Consider the following 26,350-nt stretch of genomic DNA (forward strand, 5'->3'; position numbering starts at 1 on the left):
TCAAATCCAGTTTCCTTGTGGCAGAAAGAGGGATCATTCTCAAATGTAAATTTGATTGTCTGAGAACTTTCAATGGTTCCCCAGAAACACGTTTACAAAAAACTTTAAAAATGAGATTCAGCCTGTCTTTTTCATTTTCTGCCATGGCACTTTATTTTCTAGTATCATTTCATATTTTAGGGTCTTTTGTTATTCACTTCATCTGCCTAGAAAATTCTTTGCTTCCTTTTCTTTATGACAATATCTCTATCTTCCGTCTTAAAACCACATGTTTTTTTTTTAACTTACCCAATATTTATTGAACACCCACTATTAGCACTGTGTTAGAATCTGAGGATATAAATAAACGAGACTTTTGAATTCTAGAAATACATAGCAAGGTGGTGGAGGGGTTGTTTGTAGGTGGAGATGAGCCATTAGAATTCAATGAAATACCTGGTATTGTTGTTAAATAAGAATTTTTAAAAGAAACTATAATCATGACTCTCATTCAGATATCTAATAAACATGTACCAAAGACTGAAAGCTTGTATTTAACTTATTAATTAATGAGGGAACCAGTAAGATGGTATAACTGATTCCAATGAGAATACAAAGAACAGGCAGGTAATATACACATATATATGTCAAAATATGCATATATATTTCTGAAATACATTTGCAAATAGAAGAAAATAGGTCTACTACAGAGCAACAATCACTTGCATTCCACCGGATACAATTAATTTGCATGTCTATGGGCAAGACTCATTTGCATTATTACGTTTTCTACATTTTCTGAAGTTGTAAAATAGCTCCGAGATAATGAAAAAGGGTGATAACCCTGGATGAGTTAGACAAGACACACATAATGTTTTCTTGTCCATTTCAAAGTTTTCCACAAATTTTCTTGACAGAGTTGAGGCAAATGAGAGGGTGATGGTCATAGAGATTATGTATGTAAATTTGCCTAAAGTTAGAGGGATCATGAGGAAAAGTTCAGGGAATATTTGAGGCCTTGACTGTTAATGTGAATTGAATTTTTCTAGGCCAGTGTGAGAATGAGGAACATGAACTCTATAAGAATGAGAAAGAGGTACGGGCAAAGGCTTAAAGGAGGTAAAATTAATGGGTCTCAAGGATGTTTCCTTGTGAGGATAATAAAGCCCTCAGTCTTTTCAAGATTCTAAGTAGAACACTGATGAAATAATTCTTCCTGAATGGCGTATGGCAAGAATGGTCAATTGTCTTTCTTCCTAGGTTGGTGGTTCTCAAAATGTGGTCTAGGAACTGCAATATTGGCATCATTTGGGAATTTCTTAAAAGTGAAAATCCTTGGGTCTTAACCCAAACCTACTGAATCAGAAATTCTGAGGGTGTGCTGTTAATTTGTATTCTAACAAGCCTTCCGGTGATTCTATGTTCTTTTGAGTTTGAGAACCACTGTCTTAGAGGTGCACGTAGCTACCTGAGGTCACTACTTTGAGAGGCCAGACCTCAGCTGGAGGAAGGGAACTCACAATTATACAAGAATATATACACAAAAATAAGTGAAAATGTATTCTTCTAATTTCAGAAAATAATTTATCTGCACATCTGTCCCTTTATTGCTTCCTCTAGTCTATGAGAATACATACTGTATCTTTTCTCAATTCCCAGGTCAAGCCCATGGTAAATATAGCATGACAAAGGTCTGAATGAATGAGCAAATGACTTCCACAAGTCAGAAACTTAACACAAGTACACAGGATCAAGAGTACTGCTGGACCAGCAGCAGAAGAGCTAATATGAATATGGGATAAGAATGACTCAAATCCTCCAAGTCAAAAGAACAGCTCGGTTTCCAGTGAGAGAGGATTACGCTTACACGGGTGTAAGCAGGGATACTGGATACTGGCTCCCCCTAGAAAGCAGAGCCTGAAATAGGGATTCACGTGAAGGTAATTTACATTGGAAAGCGATCTCAAGGAGGTGGAATGGGAGACAGTGGAGAGGGAAAGAAGGGAGGAGGGAAGGGAGGAAGGAAAGAAAACGCTTGAATCGGTTTTGCTCTTGAGTAGGCAGCTGGAGTTCGATCCTGCCAAGTCCCTTGGGGATCTCACAGAATACACTTCCAAGCTGTCCACCAGAGGACTGAAGAGGAAGCATTTAGCCACTTCTTTGGGTCAAGGCCTACTTCATGGGACATAAACTCCCTCACAATTCCAAGCTGTGTTTGCAAAAGTGAGCATATTCAATGTCTCAGAGAAACCCTCGAACAGAAAGCCAGAAGTACTCAATCGCCTGCGCTAAGGGATTGTGGGGTTCCACCGTCAGGCAGACGGCTGCAGCAGCGCTGGCTAAAACAAAAGGAGGGGCACGAGAAGTGCTTAATGTCCAGGTGTTTTACTGCAGAACAGAATCTTTCAAAGTTAAGATTATTCCACTTTCTCCACCCCCAACTGCAAAACATTTGGCCCATCCTAGAAAGAAGATTTTGATATAACGGGAGTCTCTACATGTGCCTTCCGAAGCCGGTGGGAGTGGCGAGGGGACAGCGGTGCAGGCTGAATGGTCTCAGTTACTAGATATCGACGCGACAATCCCCAGCCTGGCATTCCTCTTTGCCACTCATATTTTTGAGAAAATTTTATTTTCCACAATCCTCAGACTGTTCATATAAAATTGTACTAATAATCTACTTATTAGTCTCATAGCATATCAGGAGATAGAAATAATATAATGTTTATGAAAGGTGTAAACACCATAACGAACAAATTAACATAATAGCTAGTTAATACTAAGCATTTTTTATGTTCCAGTCACTATAATAAGTGTTTTTTAATCCTCAAAACTGCATTGTAACTAGCTTCTGTTGACCTCATTTTATAGATGAGGAAACTGACGCACAGTGAAGTTGGGTAAGATACACACACACACACACACACACACACACACACACGCACACACACACGCACACTTAGTAAGTGACTAAGCAAATATTTGAACAAAGCTATCAGACTCCAGAGCACACTGTTTTTAGAGCAACTGCTTTCCGATTTTTTTAACATTCTGTTTGTGTGACAAATAATTTACATAAAGTAAGGCAGCAGGAGGAGGCAGACTGGCCATGACTACCTGCTGCAAAGCGATTCACCACAGGTCTCTACACAGAGGCTTTTTATAGAAAACTAGGTTGGGATAACAAGAAAAAGGGATGCTGCAGTAAAAGTGGTTGGTCTGCAGGGTCTACAACTTGGAAGAGAAGTGATACAATCATTTTAAATTGCACAATTTGTTTAAAACCACATGTCCCACAAGCCAGCACCCCCCAAAGCAGGCCTCCCATGTGTTGTTCCTTTGCAATTTGCCCTTTCCCTGCCTCCCTAAGCATCCTGATTTTTTTCTCATATTCTTATGTATGACTTCATTTCTTATCTCCCCATTTTTGGCTTTGCCTCATCTTTCCAACCAGGATCTTGACATGATTTTTTAACCTTCTTCTATCTTTTTTTTCACTAAGCTTCAGACTCTGCGTCCATCATCAACATTTTACACTGGATAAATACCCCCCCGATTTCTCACACAGCCTGGGACCATCAATCGCTGCTTAGCTCCTGACTGGGAAAGAAGGATGTCTTATTGAGTTGGCCCTTTGCATAAAATATAGATTTGATGGGGAAAATAGATTCTAATATTACACATTTCTTCTTGGGATATGGTCTGGTACCTATGAAATTTTTTATTGAAATGTACAGCACTAGAGTGATGACCATTCAATGGACAGACTCCCTCCAAATGTTCTTAACATTTGTACCAGTGCTCCTAAGGGTGAAGTTTCTCTTTACCATTCTCAAAAGGATAATTCATATGTAGCTCTGGCCTGGAAATGTGATAAATGCTATGTCCACTTGTGGCTCCAAGGGGACTAAGTGGTGGTGAAGATGGTAACAGAAACTGCCAAACTGAGAGTCACAGCATTTCACACTTCTTTCTGAGAAGAGAATAAAAGCCATGGAAGAGATTTCGATACCCTTTATCTATCAGCTTTCAACACTTTACAAGAGCAGTGGCCATGACAAGGAGGTGTTAAAGGTCCCAATCTTGCTACTGTCTGTGAATTCAGGCTTCAGCAAATGAGTACACATATTTGAGATGATGAGAGCCAGTTTTCTCAGGGGTAGTGAAGAGAATTACAGATAAGGAAAAGGGAGAGACTAGAATATATCTAGTGGTGGTGTTGATTTGAGATTGACATAATCGGCATGAGCACAAGGTTAATAATTGATATAGATATTTACTGGCTTTGTTGCTGAATGAATCCAGAAATAATAACACACTATTAGCAATGAGTATATCTAGTGAGGGGGCTCCTTGAATAAAAGGCTGATTCTAGGGTTGGAGCAGGGAGAGTGAATGATGACCTTAGGATATTGATGGACCGGTGTATGCTAAAAAATAAAAATAAAAAATCATGGAAACATACCAAAAAGGCACAGGGAGATGGACTAAAGTTTTCTGCTAGCCAAATTTGGAACAATTTGAACATCAAAATGAATTAAAATAGTAATGGATTATAAAACATTGAATAGGATAAGAATCCTTGAGTCTGTATTGATTAGATAGATGATAGATTATTGACTGATTGATAGATAGATAGATAGATAGATAGATAGATAGATAGATAAGAAGGAAGGATAGAAGGAAAGGAAGGAAGGAAGGAAGGAAGGAAGGAAGGAAGGAAGGAAGGAAGGAAGGAAGGAAGGAAGGAAGGAAGGGACAATCCTTTTTTTTAGTAGATTGCTAACAAATAAATATGGATGAAACAATGGAGTTAGAAAATTATAAATGGATTATAAATCTAGTGGATGAATATCTGATGACAAAATATTTATATACTGTCAAAGACAAAGTAACTCCCCACAAATTAACAAAGTAGAAAAGAGTAATTTTGCAACAGAGAAATTTAGCAAATATGACTTTAACCAAGTTAATTGCAGTTAATATAATCAATATTGGGACCAACCCACATCACATGCTTTTTGATGTGATGCACTAAGAAGTGTGAATATCACTTCTGGGATACTTCTGCCAAAAAGATACAACCTGAATTCAGTTATAAAAAAACACTATACAAACTCAAACTAAAGGGCAGTCAAAGGCATCGAGGTCAAGAAAGACAAAAAAAGGCTGAAGAACTTTTCCAGATTAATGGAGATGAAAGAGCCATTAGTATGACATGTGTGATCTTGAATTGGGTCCTGATCCAGAAAAGAGAAATAGCTATAAAAGATATTATTAGTATAATTGATGAAATTTGACTAGACTGTAGGTTAGATACTAGAATTGTATTGATGTTAAATTTCCTGATTTTGATTATTATACTGTATAGGAGAATACATATAAATTATATAAGAGCATACCTTTGAAATTAGGAAATGCACACTGAAATATTTAGGGGTAAAGTGTGGCCACATTTACAACTCAATCTCAAATGTCTCAGAAAACTGATGAGAAAGAGAGAAAGAGAAAGAAAGAATGTAAACAATTTCTGAAGCTGTATAAAGGGCGTGCATGATTTCCTTATACTATCTTGCAATTTTTCTGTAACTTTGAAATTGTATCACAAGGTATTTCCACCACTTGAAAGTGGATAGTTTCCTGTAACAGAAGGAAAAATAAATGGATTTGGAATGGGAAGAACCAGTTCATGTGAAAGTAAAGTGGAAACTAACATTTCTGTATTACCAAAATAACATAACTCTTTGCATCATAGCTATAACCAAAGTGCTATAAAATCTCTAATGAAAGCAAGGAGCATATCTGGAACTTCGAAACTCAGTCTTCAAGTTTGTAACTTCACAGGGAAACTGGAAGTGCTTTAAAAGCAGTTTTTCTTTTTTCTTTCTTTTTTTTTAAGACTTGTGAGAGTTCCTCATGCTCAGTATTTCCATTGAAATATTGAGATCAACACAAGATAAAACCAGAGCAGTCTGTCGTTGTAATAATTGGGGAAGCCTTATCTTTACCTTGTGTTAATGGGTGCCCTCATTTAGCACAGCTGACGGGCTGACGTCAGTACTGAAGTGTGATGGGAAGAATGGTCAGCAGTCCTCCTCCACAAATAAAGCTTAGGTTCTTTAAAATTTTGTAATAATTTGCTTCCTTTTTCTTGTTCAGTGAAAGAGGGCTAAGTGTACCAAGCACTACTTGCTATAGGCACACACAAATACATTGCTTCATTTGAATACTGGGAACTAATTATTATCGTCTTATTTTATAGATAAAGATACCACAGTTCTTTCTGGCTGGTTAAGTGACTTCCCAGTCATCATAAAATAAATAGCAGTCTACCCAACTTCAGAATACCTGCTCTTTCTACCACATTGTCCTGCCTCTACATGAAGAGGTGCTACTTCTGGAAAGTGAATCAGGCTAAATCAGCCTCAGGAACACCTTCTTCATCAGGAAGAGTTAGTTTTAGGGTGATGAGAAGGTGTTGGGCATGTACGCGCTAAGAAGATCTAGAAGGAGTAACTGAAGAGAACAAAAGCAATAAATACACATTCCACTCTGTTTTCAGCCATCTCAGTTTTCTTCTCACCTACTTTAAATTTCTTAATTACCCAGTTGCTCATTCCTTTTTTGCTTTTATGCTTTGAAATACTACTACGGATCTGAGAAGCAGGATAAAAATCTTTGTTCTTAGTAAATATGTATATGGAAACTTCCCAGCTAAGAAGTAATCCAGTGAAAGCAGCTACTGAGGCAGCCCACAGTGGATGGGCTGGATAGGACATTAGTTCCAAGTTCTCTGGGTTTGGCTTTGAACATAAGAAACAGAGAGTGTCTCTCTACACACTTAATGCCCATAGTACACACACACACACACACACACGCACGCACGCACGCACGCACGCATACACACATACACACAGCGAACATAACAGAAGCTGACAGATCACAAACTCTACAGTTTGATAGAAATATATCCAACTCTTAGCTTCTCCATTCATAATTGCTATGGTCCTATGGCAATGATGCTCACTTCAAGAATTTAAACCAGAAGTCAAGAAGTAAAAGATTGGAATGTCACTACATCCTCAGAAGGATAACGCCTCAGGCTTATCTTTTGTCTAATGGGAGTCAAGTATTATCCCTGCTATGTCAAAGGTTATTGTGATACTCAAATCAAATATTAAGGTGCTTTGTACATTACTCAAATCATATACTCAAATCAAATATTAAGGTGCTTTGTATGCATTACATCCCATACAAATATAAAGGGTTGAAATAATATTTTCTCCATTGTCCATAAGTAACTTGACACTGAGCTAAGAGTCAATTGGTATAAGATATAAAATAATTCACTGCACTGTCTAGAATGTAATAATTCCTCCATGAGATTAATCCCCACCAGCAAGAACCATTTCTGGAACATCATAGGCATGCAACAAATAATAAATATGCTCAGATACATAACTGGAAGTGGAAGCCAAAAGATCCTATCATACTGTGTTGGTTCCTGAAAGGCATCTTGGAAATACCACACCCTAGCACAGCGTCTGGCACGACACTATTGTAATGGTCAATTTTATTTATCAACTTGGCTGGGCCATGGGACCCAGATACTTAGTCAAACATTATTCTGGATGTTTCCGTGTTTTTTTGTTTTTTTTTTTGAATGAGATTAACATTTAAATCAGTAGACTTTGAGTAAAGCAGATAGATTACCTTCCACAAAGTAGGTGGGCCTTGTCCAATCAGTGGAAGGCCTTAATACAACTGACTGGCCCCTCTTGAGCAAGGAATACTGCCAGTAGACTGCTTTGGACTCAAACTGCAACTTTTCCCTGGGTCTCCAGCCTGATGGCCTACTCTGCAGATTTTAGATTCATGAAGCCACCACAATCACATGAGCCAATTCCCTAAAATACATCTATAAATAATACATCTTGTTGATTCCGTTTCTCTGGAGAATCCCAACTAATACAACTATCAATATTCAAGAGATATCAAGTTTTTGATCCCCAAATGAATTATTCTTTAACTATTAAAATATTTCACTCTAGAAGAATCTTTTTGTCTTTTAAATAAAAATTACTTCAAAAATGTTTCTGTATTCAATTATCCACTCCTTCCTAAATATTTCTCCTCATTTAACATTTACAGAAAGGAAGAAAAATTCTGCATAAAGCAGATGGAGGGCCACATCCAAATTTAGCAGTGGTGAGAGTCCAAAATACTGATATATTACAAATTTAAAAGTTATAAAATATTAACTCCATTGTAAGAATATTGCTTGTTGACTAGAGAAACGTAAGGAAACTTTTTCCTCTCTGAAAATACTGGACTTATAAAGAGGAATTGAAGTTGAATTCATTCATTCTGCATCTAATGTAGAAAAATGGCACTGAAATTTTGAAAAGAACATGAAATTGCTGTACTTTCTAAGTGTCTATGAATAAAATAGGTGAGGAGAAAGAGAAAAATTCAATCTAACACAGAGTAATTTTCACCTTTCCTTCTCTGAAAAACATACATGAAAGGTCATATGTTGTCATGGAAACAGTAAAATAAGAAGTCTGCTCTCAAATGCTTGAAGTTAGGTGCAAGATTGTCAAATATGGGCTGTTTGTATTTGCCTCTTACAGAGTAGAAAACACTGGTAATGATTTGGTACATAACTATCTTTTGTATTTATTCTAAATCTTCCCTTACTTCGTGTTTAGTGTCTTACAACTTCCAAAAGTTATTTTCTCTGATTTTCCTTTGTAGAACTTTAGAGAAGGCACCTAGCCCAGATATTATGCCACCGGGTTAAAATCTAACATATAGAGTTTAAAGTTTAAGGTCATTTGAAAGAATTTAATGCAAAGCAAATGCCTGTTCAAATTCATGTACTCATGCTCACAACACAAAATACACAAAGAAATAGTTGTAATTGCTTAGCTGTCAAAACCATGGAGTTTAGGGTAAGACACACCCCTGAATCTGAGTCCTGGTTTTTCCCTTTATTTACTGAGTGACCCTGGTAAAATACTTAACTCCTCCCTAATCTGTTTACTAATATATAAAATGAAACTAATTGACTTACATCTTTTTAGAATTTTTGAATAAATATTAAGTAATATAGACCCCAAAGCACTGCTATTAGTCATTATTATTCCCTTCCAATCACTCACATTAGGGATAGGATCAGAGCCTGGATAACTGAAAGTGACCTTTAACTCACAGATCCCTTCTACTGCTTTTGAGCCTCATGGTTGTGCATATTTTCACCATTCTTGATCATTGACAGTGATTCCCATCAGAAGCCTAGAATTCTTTCTCTGACCCTCAAAGAGCCCATAATCTACCCAGGTGTTGCCTATCACTCTTAAGTTGCATGCTACCAATCAACCTAGAGCCACTGAGCCTTAAAAGCTGGAAGAAACTTCAATACTCTTACTTCATGGTTTAGAATGTAGTGTGGTTGAATATCCCACTGCTAGTGAGAGGTAGAGCTCAATTTCCCAACTTCTAATTCAGAGCTCCTGCCTTTGCACCTCACAAACACGGACCCAAGAAAAGCCAGAATGTACTGCCCCTTGCATATACTATGCTGCCCCTAGCATACACTATGCTAATTTCCATTGCTCTGTCTTTTCCTTGGAGAGAGCAGTTTTCTTCAAACTTAGATACCAATGTGAGTACATGAAATTATCCCAAGGGTCAGAGCAGCAGGAATATTTGAAAGAATTGATTTCTAGCTCCTCGACATCTGTATCTTCTTTTTCTTAAAAGTGATCTGCCTGAAACCCTACTTTTCTTTTACTTTACAGAAGAAATTTGTATTCTTCATTCATCCCACTACTTACTGTGGTGCATTATCCCAGACTGAAAAACCTTCTCCGGGCAAAGTGGAAGGCTCCTGTAATTATTTGTCAAATCATCCCAAACTTTTCCTTGTCTTAAGCATATTTATGGTAATAGAGAAGAATGGTGTGAAAAGGGATAGTAGCAAAAGTCAAGATGTTCTAAAATTGGACACATGATAAATAAAAGGCGAAAGGAATAGCAATTTAATGACTTTACCTTTACCATCCCCAACTATTATCCAAAAATTCATCTTCTTTGAGGCAGAGCCCTATGAGAAGAAAACAGAGTGTAGTTAAGAAATGCTGAGTGCTAAGAATTTTGGATCTCGTATTAAAATGCATGAAAATTTTGCAGCTATTTCTAATATACATCCTTGGAACATACATTTAATTGAAAAGAAAAGACCTTTAAACAGCCAAAGTCATATAACTTTGCTTCTTTTACATGCAATTAGTGTTTTTCAGGACTATCGAATTTTCCAAGTTTCACTGTATAAAATCCACATGCATCAAAAAGTTTGATGCTCCATCTAGATCCTCCTCTGGTCAGATGAAACATGCCCAAATTGCTGATGGATCACAGCAGTCTCTTCCCATCTCCTCCCCTCCCCTCCTTGCTTTTTTGTCTCTCATATCTTTCCCCTTCCCACAAGTCCAGACTACAACTAACTAATTCACTGGCTATCATTGTCCAGGAGATTGTTTGTAGTGTTACACATGCAATTTTGCTCTATATTGCAAGAAGCGAATCACTTTTCAGTTTCAACTGCCAGTATAGACAAACTTTGCAGACTAAAAGGCTTTTAAAAATTATTCCCATTTAATGGAGCAAGGGGAGGAGGGTGGTGTGGGGAAGGCAGCTGCTAAATGACAGCAGAGAAGCAGTACAGATACATGAGTAGAAAAACATATTCTAGGATCCATTTCCAGGGGTAAATGATGCCACTCTTAAGGCTTCTGATTCTGGGCAATGTGAAATAGCAAGGTTCAGATTTATTCTCTTGCCTGAAACCACCAAAAAGTTGAAAGAATATATGAAGCAATAGTTTTCAAGACGTTGGACATCAAGCTAATAAAGAAAGTAATCCCTGAGAAATGGAAAACAATTGAGATGAGCCCTACAATCACCCAGCTTACTGCTGTGAGAGAGTTTCTAGGCCTTGATGCAGAGGATGACACAAGGCCGAGCATGGTAGAATTCTAGAGCTGAGAGTCTGAGGTTAACAAGGCAGCTATAGTTTGCAGGACAGAACACTGAAGAGGAGAGAGCTTACACACAGAGAAAAAGAACTCCAAAGATGTGGAGAGAGAATAAAAAGGTAAACCACGGACTGGAAGACTGGATTACAAATTGCATATCTCATTAAGGATTTGTATCCAGAATATATCAAGAAGCATTAAATTTAATAATAATAAAACTAAAACTAGAATTAAACACCATTTTTAAATGGGCCAAAAGTTTGAACAGAAGATACACAGATCACAAATAAACACATCAAAAGATAATAAGAAGAAGCCACTAACTCACCAAGTAAAATAGTTAAAGACCTCATTTTAAGTGTTAGGATGGAGAGGAACTAAATCACTTTAAAAACAGTTTGAGTTTCTTTAAAAATTAAACCTACAATTTTGGATGATTTATACTCTTCTCTCCTGGGTATTTATCCAAGAGAAATGAAAGCAAATGCCCACACAAAGACTTGAACACAAATGTTTGCAGCAACTTTATTTATAATAACCCCAAACTGGAAACAATTAAATATCTATTAAGTAGTGAATGGATAAACAAATTGCAATGTAGTCACGTAACAGAATTGTACTCATCGATTTCAAAAAAAATGAACTGTTGATATATACAAGTTTTATGAATCTCAGAATAATTATGTTGAGTGAAAAAAATCAGACTAAAGGGTGTGATTGCATTTATATAAAATTCTAGAAAATGCAAACTATAGTGACAGAAAACAGATTAGTTGTTGCCTGGGGACAGAGTGAAGGTGTCAGCTAGAGTCCAGAGAAAGAAGTTACAAAGGGGCATGAGGACATTGTCAGGGGCAGGGTGGGGAATGATGGTTTCACGGGTATATACATATTTCAAAACTTATCAAGTTCTATGTTTTAAATATATGCAGGTTACTATATGTAAATTATAACTTAATAAAGCTGCTATTTTTAAAGAGATGGAAGTGAATGCTAATGTGAATTTCCATACCTAACAGAGATTCTGGCATTTTGGGGTGGGGGGTAGGATGAGGCTTTCTCTAATCCCTTTTCAACTCTAACAGCCTTCTTCCTTTCCATTTTAGGGCCCTGCTTTCCAGCCCTCCCAGATCACAGTGTTTCCTGGAGCTGACATAACTTACCAATAAACATTTCCGTAATACACACTCCAGGCTTGGCCTCTTCTTCCGCATCTTTTTGGCACTGGAGCCTTGGGGTATATGTCCCAGGGTCAGGTTCTTCATTCCCAACACAAACAACGTGCAGTCATTTCACCTCCCTTACTTCTCAATCTGGAATCCTGCTTGTCTCTGCATTGTGGCTACAGCCAGAACTTGAACTGCAGGGGTGACCGGAAGGGAATAAACAATGCGTCGAAGGAAGTCTGAGGGGAGATGATTTGACCAGGCTTGTCCTTGAATAGCCAAAAGAAATTGTCATTGGATATTTGGATCTTGAAGAGAAAAACTTAGAGGTCAGTGTCCCCATAGGTAGCCATTTAATGTTTGAGGGATCTTTTTCTTGAAGGCTAGCCTGTGGTCAACCACCAGCAATACTATATCTTGAAGTCCGGCTATGTTATACTTCAGTCCTCACCAACCACTAACAACTCAGGGGGGTGAAAAATAAAGAGAAGAAGTCATACAGAAAAATCTGTACAATGAGCAAGTCTATAAGCAAAAACTGTCCTAACAATAAATATCCTGAAGCAAAAGCAGATGTCCAGGACAGAAAAGAACTCAGAAGTTCTAGGCCAAATGTTCCAGTTCAAGATGACAACATAAGAGGCTCCTGAGTTTACCTCTTCCCTGGGACACACTGAATTTGGAGCTAGACACAGAACAATTTTCTCTGAAAGAAATCTGAAACCTAGCCAAGCAACTCCTATATACCAGGCAAATGAGAAAATCCCACACAAAGAGGGAAGAAGAGGCTGAGACACAATTTCATCACAATACCCCCCATCCCCCGTGCAATGACACATGATCTGGATGGAACTCACAATTCAGAGCTTCTCACTGAGGAGTGAAGGGTTTGAACCCCAACTTGTAAGACTTGCACCTGAAATACACCCCCCCAAATGGCTAGCTTTTAAAGCCAAGGGGCCTTGCATCCACAAGACCCACCAGGATACAGGAAATTCAGAAAGGTCCTTAAAAGGCTCACTCAGACTCACCTGGCCACACCCCAGGACCCAGCCCAGAGGCAGCTGACTCAAATGGGTCCAGTCTTTCTGTGAAAGAGGCTTATTTGCTTATCTTAAAAGCTCTGGCCTAAAGAGCAGGTATTTAATTTACTATACAGCCAGGGGACAACTGAAATACTCTCCAAAGACTGCAGAGGACAGAGGGGGCCATCATGCTCTCTCTCCCCAATGGGGCTTGTGCACATATCTAGCGTGACCTAGTTTTTGTGGCTGCTCATCAGGGGATGTCCTTTGATTGCCTGGTCTGGCAAAATCTAGTCTAAGATCTCTTAGATTTAGTTTAAGTCTAGTCTAAGCATTACACCCTTCATGACAATATTTAATAGTGATGACCTATGCATATTAACCCAATATAAAACCTTTATAGTTTGTTATATATGTATTCATAGCAAGCTCTATATGTTCATCACTAAAGGAGACTCAACCCTCCTTAACATATCTTATCGTTGCCTTCCATAAATTCTCATGTTACAATTATCATGGTAACTGTCAATCTTGGTTACAGGGTTCCTAACTGGACACTAAAGTCAAGAGTCTGGTGCTAGAGTTTGGTGAACTCCAAGTAAAATATCTAAAACCTTGAGACAATTTTTGTTCCCCCTACGTGATTATCTCCCATCATTCAAATTCTAAAGTTGCATTTCATCCCAACAGCACTGCCTCCCCGGGCCCCCAGTGGTGGCTCCAGGGGTGGTCTGCACTCATTTCCAACCTGGCGGGAAATTCCTCGGGTGAAGTCTGCTAGAATGTACTGACCATTTCCCTCTCTCGCCTCTTGCCTCTCCTCTGCCTGGATATCATTCTGCATCATCAGATGATAATGGTTCCTTTATCTCATGCTTATCTATGCGGAAATTTCACTTTCTTATATCAGAGCTGATATCAGCTGTCAGTTTTTCTATATGAAAATTAAAATTTGATCTTTAGAGTATTTTCTTTCAAACATTGCTCTCTTTCTGTTTCTATTTGCCATTCCATAGATTTGGACAATGCAGATACCCTGGAAGAATCACTCTCTGTTGAAGATGTATACATTCTCAATGGTCACTACAAAATGCCCTCTTTGTATTGCTGTAGTTTTAACCTTAAAACTTTTTTTTTTTTAATTTTGGAAATAAAAGGATAATTCCAAAGTTGAAGATTTCTGGGTAGATCCTGATTCCCTGAGATGTGTTTTCGTATTCAGCCTTCCTAAAAAATATTTCCTTAACCCTAAAACCATTGAACTATTTTTTAAATTATTTTAATATTTTCAATTACTCTATAATAAAAGGGGAAAGTATCTCTAGAGATGATTAACATTAAAATCCATATACATTAAAAGATTATCAATATGAAATCAAGGATAAATGATTTAGATCAGACTCATCCCTGTTGCTTTGGGGATGATGGATAAATATGGGAAAGAGAATAAAGATGCTGAAGTTCAGTTTTACTAACATCATGATTTGCTTTCTTCTTAAATTTTCATTAAAACAGTATGGCTAAATGTTCTTATATTTTTTTGTGCCAATTTTTTAGTTTATTTAAGTTGATTGACCTCTTTCTCAGAATAAAGTTTTTAAATACATAGAATAAAATACATAGGATTACCAAAGAAAACAGTTGCATTAAAACACAGTTATCAAAATATTTTAAAAAAACAAATCAATGAAGTAGTACTATAATTTAGTTGCCTTTTAAAGACAAGTTAAATAATAAGACCTAATAGCAGATCTAATAAATAACATAATTACAAATGGTGTTGAGCATACACAATATTTTAAAATATCTTTAACAACTGCAATAAGATATGGAAATATCTGCCATGTTTTATTGGTGGTGAGGTCACAGATATGGCTAATACTGCTATGGCTTGTTGCTTATATTCATAAATGAAACAAACAGTAAATTTCAGTTCGCCGTTAGTGAAAATAAAGATTATTTTTTCTCCATCTAAATGTACAGATCTCCTGAACTGTTTCATGGAGGGAGTTCCTCTGCCTTGTATGGTTAAACAAAAACATCTCTATGCATTTATCTATAGATTTACGTTTTAGTTATTCAACTGAGCATTACTGAGGACATACTAATCACCTTAAACTAAGTGAGGGGCTCAGAGCTGCAAGGTAAAAAACATGGTGCTATCTGAAAGAAGCTTTAGTCTAATAGAGTAAGAAAATTTCATAAATTACTGCAATGAAAGATTATAAAGAATAAAAAATTCCGATACAGAGAAAGCACAAATGAGGCGAAGGTTAAATAGGTCAAGTCCCATAAATAGAAAGGTGTCACCAAGCAGACTTATGGGTGATGGGTAGGAAAGAACTACCACGGCAGAGGGAACTTCATAATCAAAAATATTGAGATGTAAAATAGTTCTAAAAGAGTTCATCATTTTCTATGGCTAAGATTTAGTGTGAGGATCTCTTGCCACAATTATACTGTATTCACTGACTATGGAGATGCTTAAGCATAGCCAAATTACTTATAGAAACTCTTTATTCCAAAAGAATTCTTTAAGTAACTGGCTATTACACCTAAGCGTGTGAACTTTTTGTATATTTGTTGAATGAATGAATGAATGAATGAATGAATGAATCGATCAACCAATCGATCAGTCAATAGGGTAAATTGGAACCCTCCAGTGGCTAGTGTAGTAGCTAACAATTCTCATAGGAACCACCAGGTGGCAGATATTTAGTCCAAGAACGGCTGTGAACCAAGAGCAAAATTCAGATGTTGAACTACATAATAGCTTTTGTTTTCTTGATTCTTAACGTCTGAGTTCATTAGAATTAAAGGATTCATGTGAGGAGATGTAGTGAAGAATAGTTTTAGTGCTTTTGTCCTAGAAAAATAACTGTTTATTGAATTGGTTTATAAAATTGAATTTGAAAGTGATAATAACAAATATTCTCCTCTCAGCGAAGGAAAAAAAATAATAACAAAAAGGATTTTCAAGGCTAAGTCATCTCTCTATAGTGTTTTCTACTCACTCTCCAAAATCAGTAAAAGAAGCATTACAACCATGAAAATTATTATATTGTTACATATTATTTTAAGAAATAAAGTACATAAGAGTCACACAGCACAGTGAAGCCTTTCTATTTTGCTACCTAGAAATTGAACCTCAAGTCACCATAGCACAAGTCACCACAGAAGCTCAAGTCACCTCAGAATAAGCAGAAAGGAAGTATCTGAAACACAGCATCCCCATCCATATGTAGGACAAATCCACAAGCCCTCGGTACATAGTTGTCTTAAGTGGGACACTGAGAAAAAGAGAGAGGTCACCCAAAGGAGATTATCTAGAATAGAAACCAGGTCATACAGAGAAAAGCTTCAAGAAATGAAGGTGCTCAGTAGAGACATGTGACAGGAGTCATCGAGGGCTCACATGGGTAAGTCAGACAAGCTACTTTTGCTCGGAATTAGGCAACTGACTTACAGAGAGACAGAGTTCTGCTTTTAAAAGCGAAGGATTTTTTTCATAATTGGAGCTGACCACCTAAGAGAACTCTGAAGTTTTCCTCAATGGACCATTCCAGTAGAGGCTCAAGTGTAATTAAGTATATTAAAACCCAAACAATCTACTTCCAGAGATCACACTCATGTAGCCTCAGTTTTGCGTCAGAAAATAAATCTAACTTAAATAAATAAATCTAACTTAATTTATTTACCCATATAACTGTTTATGCATGCTTATAATAAAGATCATAATACTTAATAGTCACAAATTTACTTTTTGGTCTATCAAAAACATTTGTATGAATTTATCTCATTTATTTAATATTGACGGTGACCCGAGCATAATTCTTGACATAATAAGTACACAGCATCTTTGTGATTGACAATTATCCCTATTTTATATAAACTGATTCGCAGTATATAAATCTCCCATAGTTTATACATTGCAGAAATAGCAAGTTAATTTATACTTTCTCAATCTTTTCCCTGTATTTCTTTTCACAATGCTGCATTATCTATAAATAAATACAAAAAAAAAAAAAAACCCAGCAACATATATATCTGTGTGTGTGAGCAAGAGAGAGAGAAAGTGAGAGAGAGAGAGGTCTCCAAGAAAATCCAAATATAGTAGAAGCAGTCCCAGTTTAACCTATATTACATTGATCTGCTAGAGATATACATATAGAGTCTTTGCGTTTGGACTAAGAAAGTTCCTGATGATGAGTTCTGCTATTCTTCAGAGAAGACTCGTTTAGTTTCACAGAAGAAAGCCCTACTTGCTTCTGCCAAATATACGTGAATATATCTATTTCCTACACATATTTGTGCATATACAGACGTTTCCCAATTAGTAAGCTAAGAAACAGTGCTGAGCTAGTTCAGCATTGGCCAGGGCTAACGTGATACATGGAAGAAACTACAGAAAACACGCGGTACAATGTGAAGCCACCAACAAGGGAAAGGTTAGTTAACGCTATTCAGGGAATGCAGAGCGATCAGCAAGAAGAGGATTAAACTGGGGTCACTGGGAGTTCCCCCTGCACACAGCATGCTGAGTAGCCCATTATATTATTCATGATAATCTGTACCAGCCTGTAATGGCTTGCATAATTATAGGCTATCCAACGAAGTTTACAAATTCAAGTTTTAATTCAAACATAGCCTTTCCTCAGTTTGGTAAATTTACTTGAAGTATTTGTTACAAGCCAGACATTACGTAGAGGGCTTTACATGTATGAGTTCACTTAATAACTCAATAAACACTTAATTGCAAACTCCATTTTACAGGTTTGCAAACCCAGAGGGGACAAATAACTGGCACTGGGTCACAAGAGTGAGCCAGATTTTGAACCCAGGCACTCTGACTCCTGAATCATCTAACCAAGATCACTTAGACTAAACACCGTGGATTGGTAACAAAGTAAGTAACATTCAGGTTCAGGGGAAGCACAAGCCTTGGGAGTATGGGTCAGACGGCTCAGCCCTAGAAGAAGAAATGGGCTCCACATATTGGATGGTACCGGAAAGCATTTTGGGTGCAGGGTGGTACAATTAAAGCCCAGGAGAACGCTGGAAATCAGGGTTAGTTCTGAGCCAGTATGATCACAGAGAGAGAGGTACAGGCAGACATCAAGAACCACAGACTGAAACAAGACAGAACCTCCAAGGAGGGGGAAGACCCCCAGGAGAAAACGCCTGAAGTACACAAAAGCCTGATCCTCTCCCATCTACAAAGGCTCCCCTACCCCTAGCCCTGACACACAACTCAGTTCAGCTAGTCGACATCCACGAAGGACCATAGTCAAAGGTAAGCTAACAGCAGAGGTTATAATTTAGCATGTAAAATTTCAGAAACATTTCGAATGGATATGTGCATTTCATTACTAATAAAGAAATTACATTCCCATTTTTAACCTCTCCTTGTTCCCTCTCTCCCCGTTTCTTTGTCTCTCTTTCTCTCTTCTCTTTCTCCTTCTCTCTCCTTCTCTCTCTCTCTCTCTCTCTCTCTCTCTCTCTCTCTCTCTCTCTCTCTGTCTCTGTCTCTCTCTCTCTCTCTCTCTCTCTCACACACACACACACATCTTTCTCCATCACACATATTCATATGATGCTGTCGTATGAGACTGGACAACCCCTCATCAAGGATTCATTGAATGGACACATGGGATGGACATATGTCGTAGTCCTGACAGTGAAGCAGTGTGCTGAGGGAATACTGCAGATATAGGGCCAAAATTAAAATGCTGATTCAATCAGTAAATTTTTGAGGTAGTGTATAAATGAAGTTGACTTGCACCTGTGATTTTTAAGGAACAGACTGGAGCACGCTCAGACTCTGGCCACTACCTTGTCAACACTCCCGTTGCATTTGCTTTTGTGCTCCACAAGATGTACCTTTACAGGCCTACTGAGAATTCCAGGAGCCCTGAAGCCTGACAGCCATCTTCTGAGGAAAGAAGCCCCCTAGTGGCCACTGAGCCACTTTCTTCTGACAAAATCCAATTTATGTGCATTTATCCATTTCATTTTACTTTTAGGTTAATTGGTTTGCCAGGGACTAGAAAAGAGTGAAGACAGCTAAATATGAACTACACATGAATAAGAGAGAGAGCGCAGTTATTTTTAAGATCACTGGTACAAACTCTTGTCATAGCAATACTCAATTTACTGTGGTACTCAGATACTCCAGTCAGATAACTTCTTTTGGGAAATACAAATTACAGGTGAGCAAGAATACAACAGAGCACTCAGCTCGAGGTTGTGTGGCACCAAGCACAATTTTCTCCATGTGCACCTAGTTAAGGACCTAAGACCCAGGAGAACTCTATCACTGATGAGTTCATATTCATTCAGCATATATTACTGAGTCAATCCTTTGTCACTCGTTTAATTCAAGGTCTAAATATATAGCAGAATAAAACAGACAGGATCCTTGCCCTTGTGGATCTTACATTCTAGTAGCGATGAAGTCAATATACATTAAACAAAGAAATACTTTCATTTTAGATGGTGGTAAATTCTAAAACAAAAATATAGGTCGGTATTTAGCTAAGAGGAGGAGTGACTTTATATATTGATTGGTGGAAATCTCCTAGAGAAAGTTATATTTGGGCTAAGTGCTAAATGATATGAAATACTTAATCGTGTAATTACGTGGGGGTGAGAACATGCTTAGCACGTTCCAGAAACAGCAAGAGGTCCAGTGTGGGGAGAAAGTAATGAGAAGGTAGCATGGCAAAAGGTAGAAAAACTGATGGAGCCAGATCATGTAGGAACTTCCAGACCCTAGCAAGAAGTTTTGAATCAAATTCTGAACATGCTAAAAAGCAATTGGGGTAGAGAGGGTCACATATAGGAGGATGGGGGAGGGTGAAGTGGGAAGACTGGACTTTGGGTGGTAAACACACAATAGAATGTACAGGTGTCAAATTATAATGTACACCTGAAAATTATATAATTGTATTAAACATCGTTACTCCAATAAACTTAATTAAAAAAAAAAATCAACTGGAGGATTTTAAGCCAAGGAGTGATATCTGATTTCTCTTATGAAAGTTCACCGTAGTGCCATGGGGGAAATGGATGGCTGGGGGGAGGGGAAATGAAGCAGAAAATCCAGTTAGGAGGTCATTCTTGGAAATGTCAAATGATCAGCATGCAATATTAAATTGAGGTCACTGGGAGTTTCTAATATATTTAGCATACTGAATAACCCATTATGATATTTACATTTTTATCTAAAAACCAAATATCTAAAAGTTTATATATTCTCAGGGTATTCCAGTAAGGTTTACTGAATCAAACATTATTCTTTTTTTTGCCATTGCTGTTGTTAGTTAGGCCTTTGTGCTAATTTCCCTTTTGTTGACAGACAGATTTTCTAGTGTTAGAAAACCAGGAGATAGTATTTAACTCTCAGCTCAACCACCATTTGCCAGGCGACCTCGAGCATATCTCTGAGCCATTTTGGGTCACAGTCTCTTTTTCCAAGAATAAGAAGGGTCAGCATAGTCTCATCTGGCTCTGAAATTATATCATTGTTCAGATCACTTGTAGTAATTAGAGCTTGGCCTCAATTAGCTTTGTCATTTTTTATTCAGAAGGGAAAATTAATTGACCATGAGCCCAGTAACCTAAATATTGGTTATAAATTTGTGCTGGCTTCATATAATAGTTTCATTTCCTTCAGTGCACTTATAACTCTCTAAAAATATCTAGTTTATTTGTTTTTTACTCCTACCTTCATAATATATGTTTCATATAGCAAAGACCTCCTCCATTAAAAAAAAAAAAAAAAACTCTGTATGTTCAGCCTCTAGAGAAATACTTAGAATATAGTAGATGTTCAATAAATATTAGCTGAATGGATGCATGAATGAAAGATTTATTACCTTGGTGGGAACCCCTATGTACTAGGAGGCACAGAAATTTAACAATCAAGTTTTATTTATAAATTGTGAAAGACAAGTACTTTTCATAATTTTTAAAGTCATGGAATCCTTTGTTTAATTAAAACCTTGCATAAAAACAAAATACAAAAACTTGGCTCCAGTTGAAGAAGAGATGGAAAGCCTAGAATTTTGCCCAAACACCTCTGTTTTCCAATTCCCTCTCAAGCATCCACTGAGATACCTCATTATAATCTGAAAACTGCTGAATCTCTTGACTGCCAAGATCTTTACAATTCCATAGAAGCTAGAGTTGATTAAACCTCAATAACTTGTTAGTCCTGCCCTATGCTTGCCACCCTATTCAACAACTTAGTCCTTGCCGACCACTTCCAGAAAAAGAAATTCACATCCTCTAATATTTGAATATCTCTGTTAGAAAGTGCGGCCTTCATCTGGTAAAAATCTATCTCCCTGGGCTTCATCCAACCCTCATGAATCTCAGATAATCACTTCGTTCTCTTTCCCACAGGACAAATTTTTATTGATTGGTTTCCATAATGGTTTAGGATGAATTAAGCAGAAGTATATTTCTCTCTTAAAATATTTTTCTGGGATTATTTACATCAATCTCGCTCAGGGATTAAAAATTCTTTCATGGGATTGTACTTTTAAAAAGCAGCTAATATGTGGGGAGTGGTGACATGGAAGTTAAAAGGACAGAGAGGCTCATTCTATGATGCATTCATTAAAAACCTTACTCAAACATCTCAGGTAGGTCTCATTACTGAGGTGTACTTTTCCTTCTAAAGACTGAGTCCCTGTTGCTCCAGATCCTGCCAAGACAACACCAAATTATTTATGGAAATTAGACCAAAGATTTGGATAAATTTTTCCCCATCTACTCAAGTTCTGCACATAAAAGAAATGAGGGCAGTAGTTAGCAGCCAGAGGCCATACTACTTTTCCTGAGATTTTAACATAATAGTATTAACTGTTATGTTATATAAATAACTATAACCCCAAATTACCTTCCTTCACTTCTGTATCTTCCTAGGAATTTCGGGGTATCCAAATGTTATATGGCTAGTCGACACTGGAAAAGAGATTCAGGTGTACATTTTGAAAGCAAAAGGAGTTACAGTAAGTCAGGTAATACATTTATCTGGAAGGAGATTTGGATAAATATTTGAAAAGAAAAAAGAGTCATAGAAGAGCTAAGGGAAGTGGGACATTCATGACTCTTTAGTTGAGATTTTAACTTTCAGAAGAGGTGACATCAATTACAATTGATTATGAAAAGCTGATTTCATCATTACTTGTAATTCTCCCATTCTCATGGCTTAAGCTTTCTTTTCCCATCTGATGAATTCTGATTCACATTTCCACAATGATCTCAACTACTACATTTTCTGTAAATCCATGGGAAGCATTCACTCTCTTCTCTAAGCTCACACATATGCAGTCCATACATCCATGTTATTTCTCCTCCTGTATTTAGAATCTACAGCTCTATGGCCATGCTACCCTGAACAAGCCCGATTCTGTCTGATCTCGGAAGCTCAGCAGGGTCGGGCCTGATTAGTACTTGGATGGGAGACCACCTAGGAAGACCAGGTGCTCTAGGCATAAAAACTAAAAAAATAAGGGATTGTAAGCTGACAAGGTCCTTGCAATCTGTGAGGTCAACCAAGGGTTGCCTCACCTAAAAAAATCAGCAAATATAAAAGCCAATCACCTAACCACGGCTCCAAATACAAATGTACCTTCTAAATCATGAAAAAAAAAAAAAAAAAAAAATAGAATCTATAACTCCCTGTCTTCTTGTTCTATGAGATCTTCAAAGGCAGGAAACATGTCCCGCTCTTCTTTGTTCTTCCAAATCCTACCACTATAACTGGAACATTGTGGACAGTCAGTAAATGTTTTTTGAGTAAAAGATAGAAAAAGTAAGCTTGTTTCTGTCTGGATTTCTCAACATCTTATTTCTTCCATAGCTGGTTTATAAATTTAATCTTCCTCAATGTGTTCAAGTCACTTGGGTAATTTTTCTGAACCCCAGGAACTCCAGGGGTCCTTTTTGTTAGCTTTAATGTCAGAGCTTTCCATATATCTTTCTGGATGTTGTCATTAACCCACTCTTTGGGATTACATTCTCTCTTTCCAGGCATCCAAATTCTAGATATATCTACTGTCATCTAAACCCAGTGGTGACAAGTCAGTAGCAAATTTCCACAGTGAATTTCTAAAGCCTACATAATGGTTTTTTTTTTTTTCCCCTCCTGGAAATTCTGTTAACATTTTCTTAAATATTCCTTTGTGGGCATAATCTCTATTTTGATCACCAAGAGGACACTCCATAAACATACTTTATTTGACCTAGATTTAATAAACTCTAATTTTAGGAGCATTTCTCTGTGCCAATCTATGAAAAGGTCAAGTGAAGTAACTAACTACACCTAATTTCTATGTCCAGTTTGCTCAGTTCTAAGCCCAGGAGTTTGCACCTGGTGGACCTTCAAGATATAGAATTTGCACAATTGAACCAGCAAATTCTACTTGTCTCTTGACTTATTTGTACAGCTCTGTGTAAATCTTCTAAAAAAGTCTCCACTTCTATCTCTGACTCAAATTTTCCACTGCGATAGTTCGTAATTTTGAACCAGGCTACTTAAACTCTAACCTGAATTGGTTCCATAAATCCTTTACACAATTTTGACTCATCTATAATTAATCATAATAATAAAATTGTTAAATTCCATTTATTTCTAATGCCATAAATCTTTCATACCAGATAATTTGTGGTATGCCATGATTAGCAGAGTAGCATAATTAGCAAATTCCAGAGACCTAGAGCATGACCTTGGATTGAATTCTGCTAGTCCTCCTTATCTCATTATCAGTAACTCCAACAGAGGATTAGAAAGGCTGTTACATATAAATCCTTTCCTTCTGGCTCTTTCCTGAGAGCCATATTACAACAGTGAGTGTCTCTCCTAATATGCTTTCTAGTTTCCGCTGCTTTTTGTGACTGTCAAGTTTAAGTTCAGTTAAGTAAAATGATAGTTGAATTCATTTAAATGTATACAACATTGCTCAAAATATTTTATATATACGTAGTATATATAATAACCCCATATAAAAACCGATTCTACAATCAATGCAAGCTGTTGGTTCTTTTAAAGACTAGCCCTAGAGCTAATACACTGTCGCTTTCAATGCATTCTATTGGCCAAAGCCAGTGCTAACTTCATGGGCATATGACCTGTGCAGTTGTACAGGGCTCCATGCTTAGAAAAAGGCCCTGTGTTTAGTTTAATGCTCTACTATCACCACCTTAAAATTCCTAATAATATTTTTAACAAGGGGCCCCATATTTTCATTTTGCACTAGGCCCCCACAAATTATGGATTTAGTCTTAGTCAAAACAAATCACAAGGCCAGCCCAGATTCCAGAGAAGGGGAGACAAGAGATTGAGGTGGTCTACTTATTGATGGGTTAGAGAGCATAAATGTTCAGAGAAGAAAGAAACTGATCTTTGGAGACTAACATGTATTGTTTTACTAGGAAGGAAACTAAGGTGGAAGCAGGAAGCAACTTTCACCAACTCACATAGCTGGTCATTCGTATCACAGATATAGCTCTGGTACCCAGTAGGCAACCGTGGTGCTTAGTCCAGAGCACACTGGGGATACAGCCCTGAAACTGAAGGAGCTCCTACTCTTCTCGTACAGTCACTGGAAATGACTATTGCTACACTGAGAGCTGATTTAGACACAGTTTATCTCCTTTCACTATCTCAGCACCCAGTTTAGTTACCCTGGCTTGAAATCTCTTCAACAACTCCGATACTGCAGACTCCAATGCCTAAAAACAGCCATCTGTTCTTCATTCCACTTGGGCCAGTTCGTGCCTCCTTCACTCCCGGTCAGGAAAAATGCACGTGGGAGAAGAGAAAGACTGAGGATAGGGAGAAGATCTGACACAAGTTAGAGGAGGACCATAAATGCTGAAAGAAAGTAAGGTCAAGAGATAAGACCCTCCTATCATGAGCCTGAAGATGAGATTCAACAGGATAAGGAAATGAAAAACAATTAGAGCAGGATTAGCTTGTAAATTTGAAATCTTAGAACTATAGCAATGTCTAGAGATTTATTGTTAGGTAATCTAATGGTTTGATAGGCTGAGGAATCATAAAAGTATATGGGAAATATATGGTCATATTTTGATTTTCGATTAGTCTCTTGTGAATGAACATTTTGTTTTTTCCATTTTTGTGCTGTTACTGACAGTACTACCTGGAGCCCATGCATTTTAGGGTAGAAGTTCAGTGCCCAAGCCCTTCATCAACACCTAGAAGGCCTCATTCTAATTCTGCCTGTGCTAACCAATAGCTAAGTGACATGGGACAAGACACTTCTCTTCTGTTGTCTTATTTTTCTCATGTGCAAAATTGTGGAAGGAATAGTGCCTAGCTCGTTAAGTCTTGGGCCGGATTAAATGGGATTCCTGGTGCTCAAAATAGACTCTGAAACACTGTAAGTACTCAATAAATGCTAACCATTGTTAATTTGTCATATGTCTATTCCAACATATTTATGGGTTAAAATAATTCTACCTTTGAAATTACCATGTCAAGTTTTGAAAGATATCTCAAATTGCCCTTGAAATTTTGCATTGTGCCTGTTTCTCCACATCTATTTCAATTTATCAAATTATTTAATTTTTGCTGAATCTGTTTAGTGATTTAATTTTAATAAATTTGTTAATTGAAATATCTTGAGAATATTCACATCTTTAGATACCTGTCTTTCTTTTCCTGTTTCATGACTTCTCATTTTTCTATTGGGTGGTTCATTGCTATGTTATGAATTTGGAAAATTAATACCAAAAAATGTAAAAAAGAAAAAAAGCCTTTATCCAAATGGATTTCTTTCAAATACCCAGAAAGTTTGTCCTTTGTCTCTTATCTTATACTATTTTTTGTCATAGAGTTTTAGGCGTTCCCTTAGTTTTTTTAGGCAATAAAAACTTTAACTCTTCTTTTGATACTGTGTTATGAGTATATATTTTTTGCTTTTATGTTTTTGATCATTCTAGACCTTATGGTATCGATGAATAAAGTGGGGTACTTTAGGTAGTATTTGTACAGCCAACATCTGTGATGATGTGAGATTTGAGCCAAGAACAATAGGAGGAGAATGAGCTAGCCATGTGCAGAGGCACAGGGAAGAGGAGATGCAAAGACCTTATAGACCTGTTATGT

The 26,350-nt window shown here is 37.2% G+C and overlaps 1 pseudogene; it reads left to right on the forward strand.

The window, feature by feature from the left end:
• Positions 1 to 22,593: 22,593 nt before the first annotated feature.
• Positions 22,594 to 22,712, forward strand: LOC111736735 (annotated as a pseudogene).
• Positions 22,713 to 26,350: the final 3,638 nt, after the last annotated feature.

This window comes from Pteropus vampyrus, unplaced genomic scaffold (genome assembly GCF_000151845.1).
Source record: "Pteropus vampyrus isolate Shadow unplaced genomic scaffold, Pvam_2.0 Scaffold1, whole genome shotgun sequence".
Taxonomy (NCBI): Eukaryota; Metazoa; Chordata; class Mammalia; order Chiroptera; family Pteropodidae; genus Pteropus; species Pteropus vampyrus.